An 11,842-nucleotide genomic window follows, 5' to 3' on the forward strand; every position below is an offset into this window, starting at 1 on the left:
CAGGGTCAAATCCCAGCTCTGATGTCCACTGAGACATCTCTGTCCTGCTCCATGCTTCAGCTTTCTCATCTTTCTCTGGAAGACATTTGAGATGGCCACTCCAGTCCTTGGTCCAGCTCCTGTCTCCTCCCTCCCCGACTCAAGCACCCCCTTTCTCCAACATTTTCAACCTTCTCTTTTGCACAAACTCCCTTCCAATGGGCTGTAAACACACCATGTATACCCTCTTTTGGACAAGTCTCCTGTCACCTTCTTTTCCTTCAGTGTAACTACCTACAACACCACATTTGCTGCCACCTTCTGCTTTATTCCTGCACCCAGCCCCCTTCTGCTCCAACATGCCACTGGTGACAAACCAACAGCTTCCCCTCTCAGAAATCCAGCAGCCCTCCCTTAGGAACTGCCTCCCCTGACTTTACAGCTCACACCTCAATTGGCTCCTCTTGAGCTCCTGACTCCCTTCACTCTATGTCAAAGCACCACCCTGGTCCTGCCCTGGCACTCCAGGCTTCTCAAGTGAAGCACAAAGGAAGAGTAGCACTCCTCCATAGCACAAGTATTAAAAACCACCAGGCCCTTGGGGAATGTGAAATTCTACAGACGCCAGGTTTATTGGCTTGGACAATCCAACAATAAACTCCAAGCTCTTGTGTTTAGGATAGAGAGGGGAGAAAAGGAAATATAAACCAGTGATGGGCACAGGACACTGCCTTGCTCATCAGTAAAATGGCTAAAAGGAGAGTGAGGGGAAACTGAGCACTTTTCATAGTTGGTCTGCTCAAAGGAGCAGCTGCCGGTGGGAGCAGCAAGCTGTCTCCAAGGAAGCCTGGGTTCCTTCCAAAACTTCAGTGTAGGAGGAACATGATTAATTTACAGGGTGACAAGAAACAAACACCCAGCACTCTAGTTCCAACAGCCTCCCTCTTCAAACTCAAGCCATCGTGCTTAGAAGGAAGCCCATATATTCGTGATATACAATTTAAGGCATATCTCTTCAAGCATGAATTGATAATACAGAAGAATTCCATTTGCATGAAATTCTGAAATTGTCTAACCCAGTGGTCAGCACATCGCGGCCCGCGAGCCACATGTGGCTCTTTGGCCCCTTGAGTGTGGTTCTTCCACAAAATACCGGTTCTTCCACAAAATACTGACTTCTGTGCATGGGCCATGAAGTTTCAATTGTACTGTACGTGCGTGCCCGCACGTGGTATTTTGTGGAAGAGCCACACTCAAGGGGCCAAAGAGCCGCATGTGGCTCGCGAGCCACGGTTTGCCGACCACGGGTCTAAGGGAACTGATAGTAACAGAAATCAGATAGTGGGGTGGGGGGACACTGAGATGCCCCATAAGGCAACTTACTGGGGCAATGATGACGTTCTATGTCTCCTTTATGGTCATCAAATATATGGATCTGCTCGCTTAAGATCTGACCACTTGGCTGCATGTTAAATATACCTCAACTTTAAAAAGACAATTAACAGGTGGTTCCAGTGTGGTCCCAGTTCCAGACCATTCTTTCCTTTGGGCTAAAGTTTCTATCATCCCCTAAATTTCATACTGAGAATTCATTTAGTCCTTTATTTACCAAACTTGTGTTGAAAATCCAGGCATTGCTCTAGATCAATGGTTCTCAACCTTCTGACCCTTTAAATACAATTCCTCATGTTGTGACCCAACCACAGAATTATTTTCGTTGCTACTTCATAACTGTAATGTTGCTACTGTTATGAATCGTAATGTAAATATCTGATATGCAAGATGGTCTTAGGAGACCCCTGTGAAAGGGTCGTTCGACCGCCAAAGGGGTTGCGACCCACAGGTTGAGAACCGCTGCTCTAGAAGCTGTGGTTGCAGCACTAAGCATATCAGAAATCTCTGATTGGGGTATATTGGGGGACCAGGGTGTGTGCTTTCCTGCACCATTACCGAAATACTCACAGAAGCCACTTCTTTTGCTCAAGGATTTCCATGGCAAACAGCACATTAGTGAACACAATAGTGCTGGCAATTGGGCTGTGTAGAGGGGTTAATACAACTGTGTGGGAGGGATGTTCTCCAACCTGAGCCACAAGGAAAAAGGCAGGAGATCAATCCCCTTGCATTTCCCCCAAATTGCACCTAAAACCCAAGCAGTCCTACTAAAAAAAAGAAAACTGTCAAATGTTGCAACATTCTTTATCTTTTTTTAAAGTGTGGTAAAATATACATAAATTGTATCATTTCAACCATTTTAAAGTGCACAGATCAGTGGTATTCACATTGTTGTGCAACCACCACCAATTGATGGTCACCAATGACTATCATCTTCAGATCTTTTTCATCTTCCCAAACTGAACTTTAACTCCCTGTTCCAGCCTCCAGCAACCACCATTCCACTTTCTGTCTCTACAAACGACACTGCCCATTTTTATGCTTAGTGGTATCTCTTCACTCAAAATGTCAACTGAGAAGGAAGCCTTTAATTTTACTTAATAGGAGACTTCCATCAAAGTCTCCCAGAGATGTGGCTCCAACAAACATGGCTTTTTTGACTTCGTAGGAAGGCAAGTTTCCAGATCTGAGCAACCTTTCAGCATGACAGAAGTCTTCATGCTGTTTGGGGCATTGTGCATTTTGAAGCGATGCTTTTTAGCTTTCCATTGTGTCCAAGGTGAGCTAGATCTTATTTTGTTTAAAATTTTATTTTATCATTTTTTTTTTTTTTACTTCATATTCACAGTAAAATGACCCAACGTAAAGGACAGGCTTTTGGGCCGCTGTGCATGTGTACCACTTACAAACCCCGATGCTCCTTCAGAAGGCATTTGGGCTAACCTTGGGCATAGCAGTCTGAGAGAATCCTCTCCTTGTCCTAAGGACGTACACCAGAGCAGCCGACAAGTTTCTATTGGAAGAAGGACTGGATTGTGGTGTGCCGCCCAAGGACTGTTTGCCTTTTGTGGCCCCATTAGGTCCGTGTCAGAACTAGAGAAGACGGTTTAGGTTGAGAGAGAGACAGGACGAAGAGGAAGAGCAGTGATGAGAACAGGTTCCAGGAGGGTCTGAACTGGGGGCCAGAGACATGAAGCCAAGACCAAACAGACCCCGTGGTCCCCTCACCTGAAAGCTCAGCAGAGTCATCTTCCTGGAACAGAAAATGAGGGCACAGATGAGCCTGCGCTGCCAGCTCACACAGTCATATGGGAAGATACAGCCAGAGTAAAAGCAGGTGACAAGTGGGGCATGGCCTGGATGGGCAGTAAGGATGGCCTGGTCAAGAAGTGCCTTTGCCTGGAGGTTTTTCTTCTTTTGTTTATCCTCCCCAGAGTATTTTTTTCCATTGATTTTTTTTAGAACCAGTGGAAGGGATTTGGGAGTGGGTGAGGTGGGGGAGAGAAACATTGATGTGGGAGAGAGACATCAATTGGTTGCCTGCTGCACATGCCTGACCAGGGCCAGGGATCAAACCTGCAACTGAGGTACGTGCTCTTGAATGGGAATCGAATCCGAGAATCAAGCCCAAGACACTTGAATGCACAGGCCAGCACTCTAACCACTGAGCAACACCGGCCAGGGCTGCCTGGTGGCTTTTTAAGCTAGGATCTTGATAGGAGACCATCTGAGAGGGCATGCCTAGAATATAATTTCCAGTTCAGTTAGCCAACTGGTTTGGTGTAAAAAACAAAACAAATGAAACAATAATAAAATCACCTGTAATGACTACATTTTTGTGGGGTGGGAATCAAAGGGTACTAAAATACCCAAGAATGGATCCTGCCTAGGGCTCAAAATCAAGAGCAAATTGGTTCTCCCACAGAGAACTTCAATGGCTACAAGCAACCCTAACATTGTTTGGGGGGAGGAGTGGGTGAAATGGACAAGCAGCTACTCAGTTTGAAAGGAAAAAGTACAGCAACAGGGGAATCTGGTTTCAGAAACCCTGTCCGGCCCCTGGCTGCTGCCCCTCCAGCATATCAGCCCTCTGCCTTTCTTCACCTTTTCCATCTCATTCTGCTGGGTTTTATTATGATTTTTAATCTCTGCTTCTCTGTGTTTACATTTAGGATCCTTCAGAGTTAAATAGAAGTTAAATATTTAAAAAATGGGTCAAATCTGGTATACGTTAACACAGGATCGTGAGGTAGACTTTTATACCAAAAATGATTTTTGAAAAGTAATTCAACCTCCTGTCAGCATTTGCCTCTGGGGTGATGGCAGATGTCTGTGTTCTATGCCACTTAAACTAATTTCTGTTTTCTTACAATGAGTTTGGAAACCGGTTTGGCTCAGTGGATAGAGCGTCGGCCTGCGGACTGAAAGGTCCCAGGTTCGATTCCGGTCAAGGGCATGTACCTGGGTTGCGGGTACATCCCCAGTAGGAGATGTGCAGGAGGCAGCTGATCGATGTTTCTCTCTCATCAATGTTTCTAACTCTCTCTCTCCCTTCCTCTCTGTAAAAAATCAATAAAATATATATTAAAAAATTTTTAAAAAAAAAAGAAAAAAAATTTTTCATGTGGTAATGTAAAACTTGTGAACATATTTTTATATTAAGATAATCTCATGGGTTGTTTTTAACTAGTAATAACTTGGAAATTTTATACTGTCTCTTCAAATTATAAGTAGAATAATTACCCATATTGTCCCAAAATACACTTGGTGCCAACTTTTAAAACCCCATATCATTGGAATAACATGGCATTTTGTGCACCAATGCCAAAAATAAACAGATTCAAAGCTGTAATGAAGCAAAGAGGGGGTGGTTGTGGATAAGAACACTGAACAGACTTGTACAAATATTTTAGAGTTCCTGTGTAGTCATTAAAAAAGAAATTTTAATGACTTCACAAAATTTAACTTTAAAAAATATTTATGTTTTAAGACAACCACTTTAAAAAAAGGTTTAAAAAGAACATTCCTCCTTTTTTAAAGGGCATGCTCTTTTTTAATCTTTTTGTTTTACTATGAACACAAAATAAGAATTCACATGCAATATAAAGCAAAATCTAAGAATCCCCTGCTTACCCCTTCCCCCCAAAATGACTGCTAATGATCTCCTACCAGAAAATCAGTATTTTAAATAGAGAGGGCTTGTCTGATAAAGAACCTGAGGGGTCTTTTGTGGTGGTGGTTAAACAGGTAGTTCATGACCAGTCATCAAGCAATGTACTTTTCTGTATGTATATTTCTTTTTTTTTAAATATATTTTTATTCATTTCAGAGAGTAAGGAAGAGGGAGGGAGAGATAGAAACATCCATGAAGAGAGAGAATCATGGTGGATCAGCTGCCTCCTGCAAGTCCCCCACGGGGGATCGAGCCCACAACCCTGGCATGTGCCCTTGACCGGAATCCAACCTGGGACCTTTCAGTTCGCAGGCTGAAGCTCTATCCATTGAGCCAAACCGGCTAGGGCTATATATTTCTTTTTAACTGATGAGAGAGAGGAAGAGGAAGAGGAAAAGGAAGAGAAAGAGGAAGGGAGAGGGGGAGAATGAGATAAACACTGATTTGATGTTCCCTTATTTATGCATTCATTGGTTTATTCTTGTATGTGCCCTGATTTGGAGAGGGGGGGGGGGATCGAACTCCCAACTTTGGGGTATCAGGACGATTCTTCAATCAAGTGAGCTAACCACCAGGGCTTGGATGTGCATCTCAATGAAAGGGTTAAAATGGGAGGCCAGAGAAAGTAATTTGAAACTAAGTATAAAGAGCAACAAATATAGCCACTAAATATACTCCTAAAAAAAAAAAAAAAGAGAAAAGAGCAACAAATAATCTGACCAGCAAGACCTCCTGAATAGTTTACAACTAGAGTCAGGAGTCATGTCTGAAAAGCAGCAAGTTTGAAAAAGGAATCCTGCATCACTCCCAGAAACTACAGAAACGATGAAACATTGTTGCGTTAGCATATTCCAGATAAGAATTCATTCCAGTACCTAAGGGACAATTACCCACAGACTATTTTATAAAATGAAATTGCTTCTGTTATTTCCAAGATGGGCTCTTGGAGATAAGATGTAGAGATAGAGGAGCTGCCATTAAGGGAAGACTCTATCTGATAAGCTGTCAGCTTTCCGTTCAGGTTGGAGAGCTGTCAACAACAAAGTGGACAGACCTCTGGGCTATTTCAGCAGACAGAACTGAGAGCCCTGAGCCGAGCGCTCTGAGGAGTCTTCTCTACACCGTGTTCCACGTGGCTGCCGCAATGGAAGGCTGCCATGTCCCCCTGGATTAAACACCCCGAAGGCTGTAAGGTACCAAACTGTTTGCTAACAGGTACACGGAGGCAGCCAGGACAGCATCACCCTTCTCAGTTCAGGTGTTATCTTTTATCTCTCCAATCTCCTGCCATCCAGGAATTTCCTTCCACCCAGGGCAGAGCAGGCTGTTGCTTAGCAACTTCAACAAGTCATATCCCAAATATGGAATAGATGTGGCTAAAATAAACACCGTGACAAAAATCACTGCAAGTTACAACCGGGAGGGGCTAAAGATACGAAACACAGAGACTTTTTGTTTTACTCTGACCTGTGAACACCACACCATGCCCTGACCATGTTGCTTACAGGTTTTAACTGACTTTATAGAAACCCAGAGGAAGAATAGGAATTCGTTTTGGCTTTCAGTCCCTTTCAATTCAGTGATGCTCAAGACTCCCCTTCTTCCCTTGCACGCTGGGCCAGAGAACTTCTAACACTTGCCTCTACATCACAAAACGCTGGGAGGACTGCGGTGTTTATTTCTGTAGAGGACCTGGAGCAGCTTGTACCGGTCCAGTCAATTAAACATTAACTAGGGGTTTTCTGTCTCTAGTTTTCTGGTAAAACACCTGCAACCCGAAGCGTTCTCTCCAGTTCTGACGCTCCCAGTAGCGATCACCTCCAGAACCACAGGGAACTACCGTGGGGGGCTGTTTCCCTTTCCTTCGGGACGAATGACTAACAGATCCCACGGCTCCAGGACTCGGCAGAGGGAAGACCGACCCGCGAAGCGGCCAGTGTCCGCGTTTATTGCACAGTAACTCCTCGCCTCGCCTCCGGTGCTGGGTTCCGTCCCCCGCTGGGCAGGCACGCGGGTATTTGTTAGGGGTGCAGCGAAGGCCCACAGCCCCCCTCAAAATTTTCCCCGGGGGACCCACCACAGACGCTACAGGCGAACAGGTACAGCCTCTGAGAGAGGAAGACGCGGAGCCGACCGAGACAGAGCCCCGGGCTTCCAGGAGCTCACAGGAGGGCAAACCAGTCGGCAAAGTAACTACAGACCGACCGACAAGTACCGAAGCCGAGCGAGGCGGCGGCAGAGCGTTCCACGGCGGAAACACCAGGCGCTTCACCTCCGCGGGGGCGAAGGGCAGGCCACGCTCCGGTTCGAAACCTCCCCAACAACCCGTCCCAGGGCAGGGCACCGAGGCGCCCGAGAAAACAGGGCCGGCACCCACCCGGAGCTGGGAACCGCGCCCCTCGGCACCCCCTAGGACCTGGGGCGCTCCCCTCCTCACCCCGCGGCCCCTCCTCACCCCTGACGGACGCAACCTGACCTAGGCAGCCCCGAAACCCCGCGGGGATCTGGGCACTGACTACCCTCCCTCCACTGGCCCGGCTGTCCCGCGCCCTACCAGGGCCCCCCGCGCCCCTGCCCGCCCCAACCCCGAGCTGCAGCTCCTCCCCACTCACGACCCCCACCCCGAGCCGGGCCCGGCGCCTCCACCACCAGCCCGAGACCGGGGGAACCTCACCTCGGGCGGGAGCCGGCGGCGGCGGACGGTGCCGTGGGGCTCAGCGCATCCTAGGGTCGCAGGGAGCCGGAAGTGGGGCCGCGGGCCGCAGCCGGTTATGTAACCCGCAGGGGCCGCAGCCGGGACTGAGGCAGCGGCCCACGGCACTTCCGCCTCCCGCACTGGGCCGGCGGGGCAGACCGGAAGCCCATTGGCCACTAGCGCCCACTTAGGGCACCGCCTCCCCGAGGCCGACGCCGCCATCTTAGGAGTGGGCAGACCTACCCTGAAACCGGGTGGCGGAGGCGCTGGGACCCTGGTTGGGCAGCGTCTGCAGGGGCGAGTGAAGCTCTGAGAACCGAGGGGGGCGCCCAGACGAGGCGGGCCGATGGGAAGACGGCTCACAACCCTGCGGTTCTTGGTATCGTTTTCCTTGTTGTTAACCGAACAGGCTAACGTGATGGCGTGACCCACCCCGGCGGGCGGGCAACTCCACCCGGCCCATCGCCCGACATCCAGCCGACAGCCCGAGGTTCCTCTCCGCAGAAAGGCAATTTAGGGCTGTGGCTATGTAAACGGGCAGGTGTCACTTGCCCTCAAGTTGCAGGAGGGTCTGTATCACAAGCTCCAGGGAACTGTGTTGACCAAAATCTGATGTTAACTTTAAAGCAGGAATTTGTTCTTTGCCTTTCAATAGCTTAAACAATGGTCCACATAGCCAAAGAGTGGAATTAAAAGGACCTGCTTACAGCCAAGGGCAACAATGACCAATCCTTAAAGGATTTATTTTTTTGGCTTTTTATTTTATTTTTATTTTTTTAATTAAATCTTTATTGTTCAGATTATTACTCTTTTTCCCCCATAGCTCCCCTCCACCCGTTTCCCACAAACCCTCCGGCCTCACCCCCCAGCCCACTGTCCTCATCCATAGGTGCACGATTTTTGTTCAGTCTCTTCCCACATCTCCCAGACCCCTTTCCCCCTCAAGAATAGTCAGTCCACTCCCTTTCTATGCCCCTGATTCTATTATAATCACCAGTTCATTCTGTTCATCAGATTATTTATTCACTTGATTTTTAGATTTACTTGTTGATAGATGTGTATTTGTTGTTCATAGTTTATATCTTTACCATTTTCTTCTTCTTCCTCTTCTTAAAGGATACCTTTCAGCATTTCATATAATACTGGTTTAGTGGTGATGAACTCCTTTAGCTTTTTCTTATCTGTGAAGCTCTTTATCTGACCTTCAAATCTGAATGATAGCTTTGCTGGATAAAGTAATCTTGGTTGTAGGTTCTTGGTATTCATCACTTTGAATATTTCTTGACACTCCCTCTGGCCTGCAAAGTTTCTGTTGAGAAATCAGCTGACAGTCGTATGGGTACTCCCTTGTAGGTAACTAACTGTTTTTCTCTTGCTGCTTTTAAGATTCTCTCTTTGTCTTTTGCTCTTGGCATTTTAATTATGATGTGTCTTGGTGTGGTCCTCTTTGGATTCCTTTTGTTTGGGGTTCTCAGTGCTTCCTGGACTTGTAAGTCTATTTCTTTCACCAGGTAGGGGAAGTTTTCTGTCATTATTTCCTCAAATAGGTTTTCAATATCTTGCTCTCTCTTCTTCTGGCACCCCTATAATTCGGATGTTGGTTCGCTTGAAGTTGTCCCAGAGGCTCCTTACACTATCTTCATATTTTGGATTCTTTTTTCTTTTTGCTTTTCCAGTTGGGTGTTTTTTGCTTCTTCATATTTCAAAACTTTGACTTGATTCTTGGGATCCTCTAGTCTGCTGTTGGATCTCTGTATAATATTCTTTATTTCAGTCAGTGTATGCTTAATTTCTAGTTGGTCCTTTTTCATATCCTCAAAGGTCTCACTAGATTTATTGAGGGTCTCACTAAATTTATCGGCGGTTTCTAGAAAGTTCTTGAAAAACTTTATAACCGTGGTTTTGAACTCTATATCCAATAAATTTGCTTTCCTCCATTTCTGTCATTTGTGACCTGTTTCTTTATCTCCACATTTTGGCTGCTTCCCTGTGTTGGTAGAGTGGCTTTGTGTGCTAGGTGTCCTATAGGGCCCAGTGGCTCAGCCTCCCCAATTACCTGAGGTGAACACTCTTGGTGCACCCCCTTGTGGGCTTTGTGCACAGTCTTGTTGTAGTTAAGCCTTGATTGTTGTAGGTATCACTGGGAGGAATTGACCTCCAGGCCACTTGGCTGTGAGAATCAGCTGTGTCTGCAGTGGGAAAACTTCTGTGCTGAAGACACCCTTCTGGGGCAAGACTTGCTTCAGTGGGGCTTTGGTGCTCACTGAGTCTGCCCCCTGTGTGTGTCCCTTATGGATCTGAGGAGTTGTAATCTGGATGGTCCCACTCTGACCACTGGGTACACTGGCTCTTGGATCTCTAAGGAGGTGCTAATTTAGCCTCTGCCTGAGGCTACCCAGCTGGAGCTATGGAGAGATCTGCAGATTTCTTTGTTTGGGGTTTGGAGGTGCCCAGATGAGGCCCAGCTATGAAGCAATGCAAGCTGCTGTGGGGCCTTGGGCCTTCTTTTGGAAGTTCTGGGTCTCTCTGACCCAGCTGCAGTTTGTTAAGTAATTTTAGACTGCAAAGAGCCAGGCCCTTTCATATGCAAAAGCCTCTGTGCACAGCTTGGGTGGGGTGGGGTCTCAGGGAATCAACAGGGCGGAGCAAACAGCTATGGCTGATCCTCTGTCCTGCCCAGAGGCCCCGCGTCTCAGTGTCCCACAGTAATCACTGTAAGCACCTCTAAGAGAAAGCCGCCCTTGAGTTCTGCCCGACACCAGACAGTCCAGTTTCTTCCCGTATGAGTCTGAGTCCCCAGAGACTCGCCTGGAACTGGAGTTCAGAGCAGTCGGGAGCTTGTGTCTCCCTCCCGATTGAAAAAGACAACTGCGTCCTCAGTTGCCAGCCCTTTCCATGTGCGCCTCCGTACCTCTGCACTTTACTTCTGCACCTCGTCTGAGTCTCAGTGTGCTTTTCTCTTTCCTTCTAGTTGTAGAATTTCCACTCAGCCAGCCTTCCTGTGGTTCTGGATGATATTCGTTTTGTCTTTTAGTTGTATTTTTGAAGTTGTTGTGGGAGGCAGCAATTTCTGGTGTTTACCTATGCTGCCATCTTGGTTTTCCCCTTTAAAGGATTTAAATCATATTTAGGAGAATAAACATCATCACGGATTAAAAGTCTAAATAACACTATGTTAGAAGTGTTAAAAGTACATTCTTTTAACATTTTGACAAGGAAATGGTACCTAAAGAGATGTTTTTATATATTTTTATTGATTTCAGAGAGGGAGAGATAGAAACATCAATGAGAGTCATGGATTGGCAGCCTCCTGCACGCCCCCTGCTGGGAATAGAGCAGAACCCCAGGCAAAACCCAGGCATGTGCCCTCACCCCAAATCCAGCTGTGACTTTCTGTTTCATAGGTGGAGATGCTCTGAACCACATGGCATAGAGATTAGAAATTTTAAAGGTAATTGGTATCAGTAGGTCAAAGTGATATAAAACAACAAGGAATAGATCATCTACTGTCTACATATGTGTAGTTGCTGGTGGAATACCGACTTATGTAAAGTAACCTGTATTTATATTTACTTTTTGTAGTGTTTCTGTTAGGTTCCTTTTTTTTAAAAGGCTGAAAAATCACTTGGACAAAATGAAAATTAATACTATTTACAACTCTGCAGACTTTTAGGTTTAAATACTGCAAACTGAAATTAAATCATATTTAGGAGAATAAACATCATCACGGATTAAAAGTCTAAATAACACTATGTTAGAAGTGTTAAAAGTACATTTCTGATACTGAATTTTTGGACTGGAACCCGGATTCTTTGGCCCACAGAATCAAAGAATGAATCCACGGACAGAAAGTGGTATAGCAAAGGTGGAGATTTATTGAAGGAGACTCCCACATGGGGAGAGGGAAAGAGTCCCACAGAACAGACTCCCACATGGGGAGGGGGAAAGGATCCCACTGAGTTCCTTTTCCCTATGGCTTATAAAGGCTACAGATCCTGGTGCCTTGATATCCCTTCTGATTGGTCACTATTCCCTTAGACTGGTTACTATAGTAACTCCTGGGCTGGAAGGTTGAACCTCACATGGGACATGTGAGGTTC

The 11,842-nt window shown here is 46.4% G+C and overlaps 1 protein-coding gene across 2 annotated transcripts in view; it reads right to left on the reverse strand.

Moving 5' to 3' along the window:
* The window catches only part of NAA60 (N-alpha-acetyltransferase 60, NatF catalytic subunit), a 28,358-nt gene extending 20,466 nt beyond the window's left edge, over positions 1–7,892 (reverse strand). The window contains exon 1 of one of the 2 annotated variants that reach the window (XM_081089231.1): positions 7,722–7,892. The gene's annotated coding sequence lies outside the window, so the exon portion shown is untranslated. The remainder of the gene's footprint in view (positions 1–7,721) is intronic. The other variant, XM_081089230.1, reaches the window with a different exon arrangement.
* Between the last annotated feature and the right edge of the window lie 3,950 nt (positions 7,893–11,842).

This window comes from Myotis nattereri, assembly GCF_964212035.1.
Source record: "Myotis nattereri genome assembly, chromosome: 4".
Taxonomy (NCBI): Eukaryota; Metazoa; Chordata; class Mammalia; order Chiroptera; family Vespertilionidae; genus Myotis; species Myotis nattereri.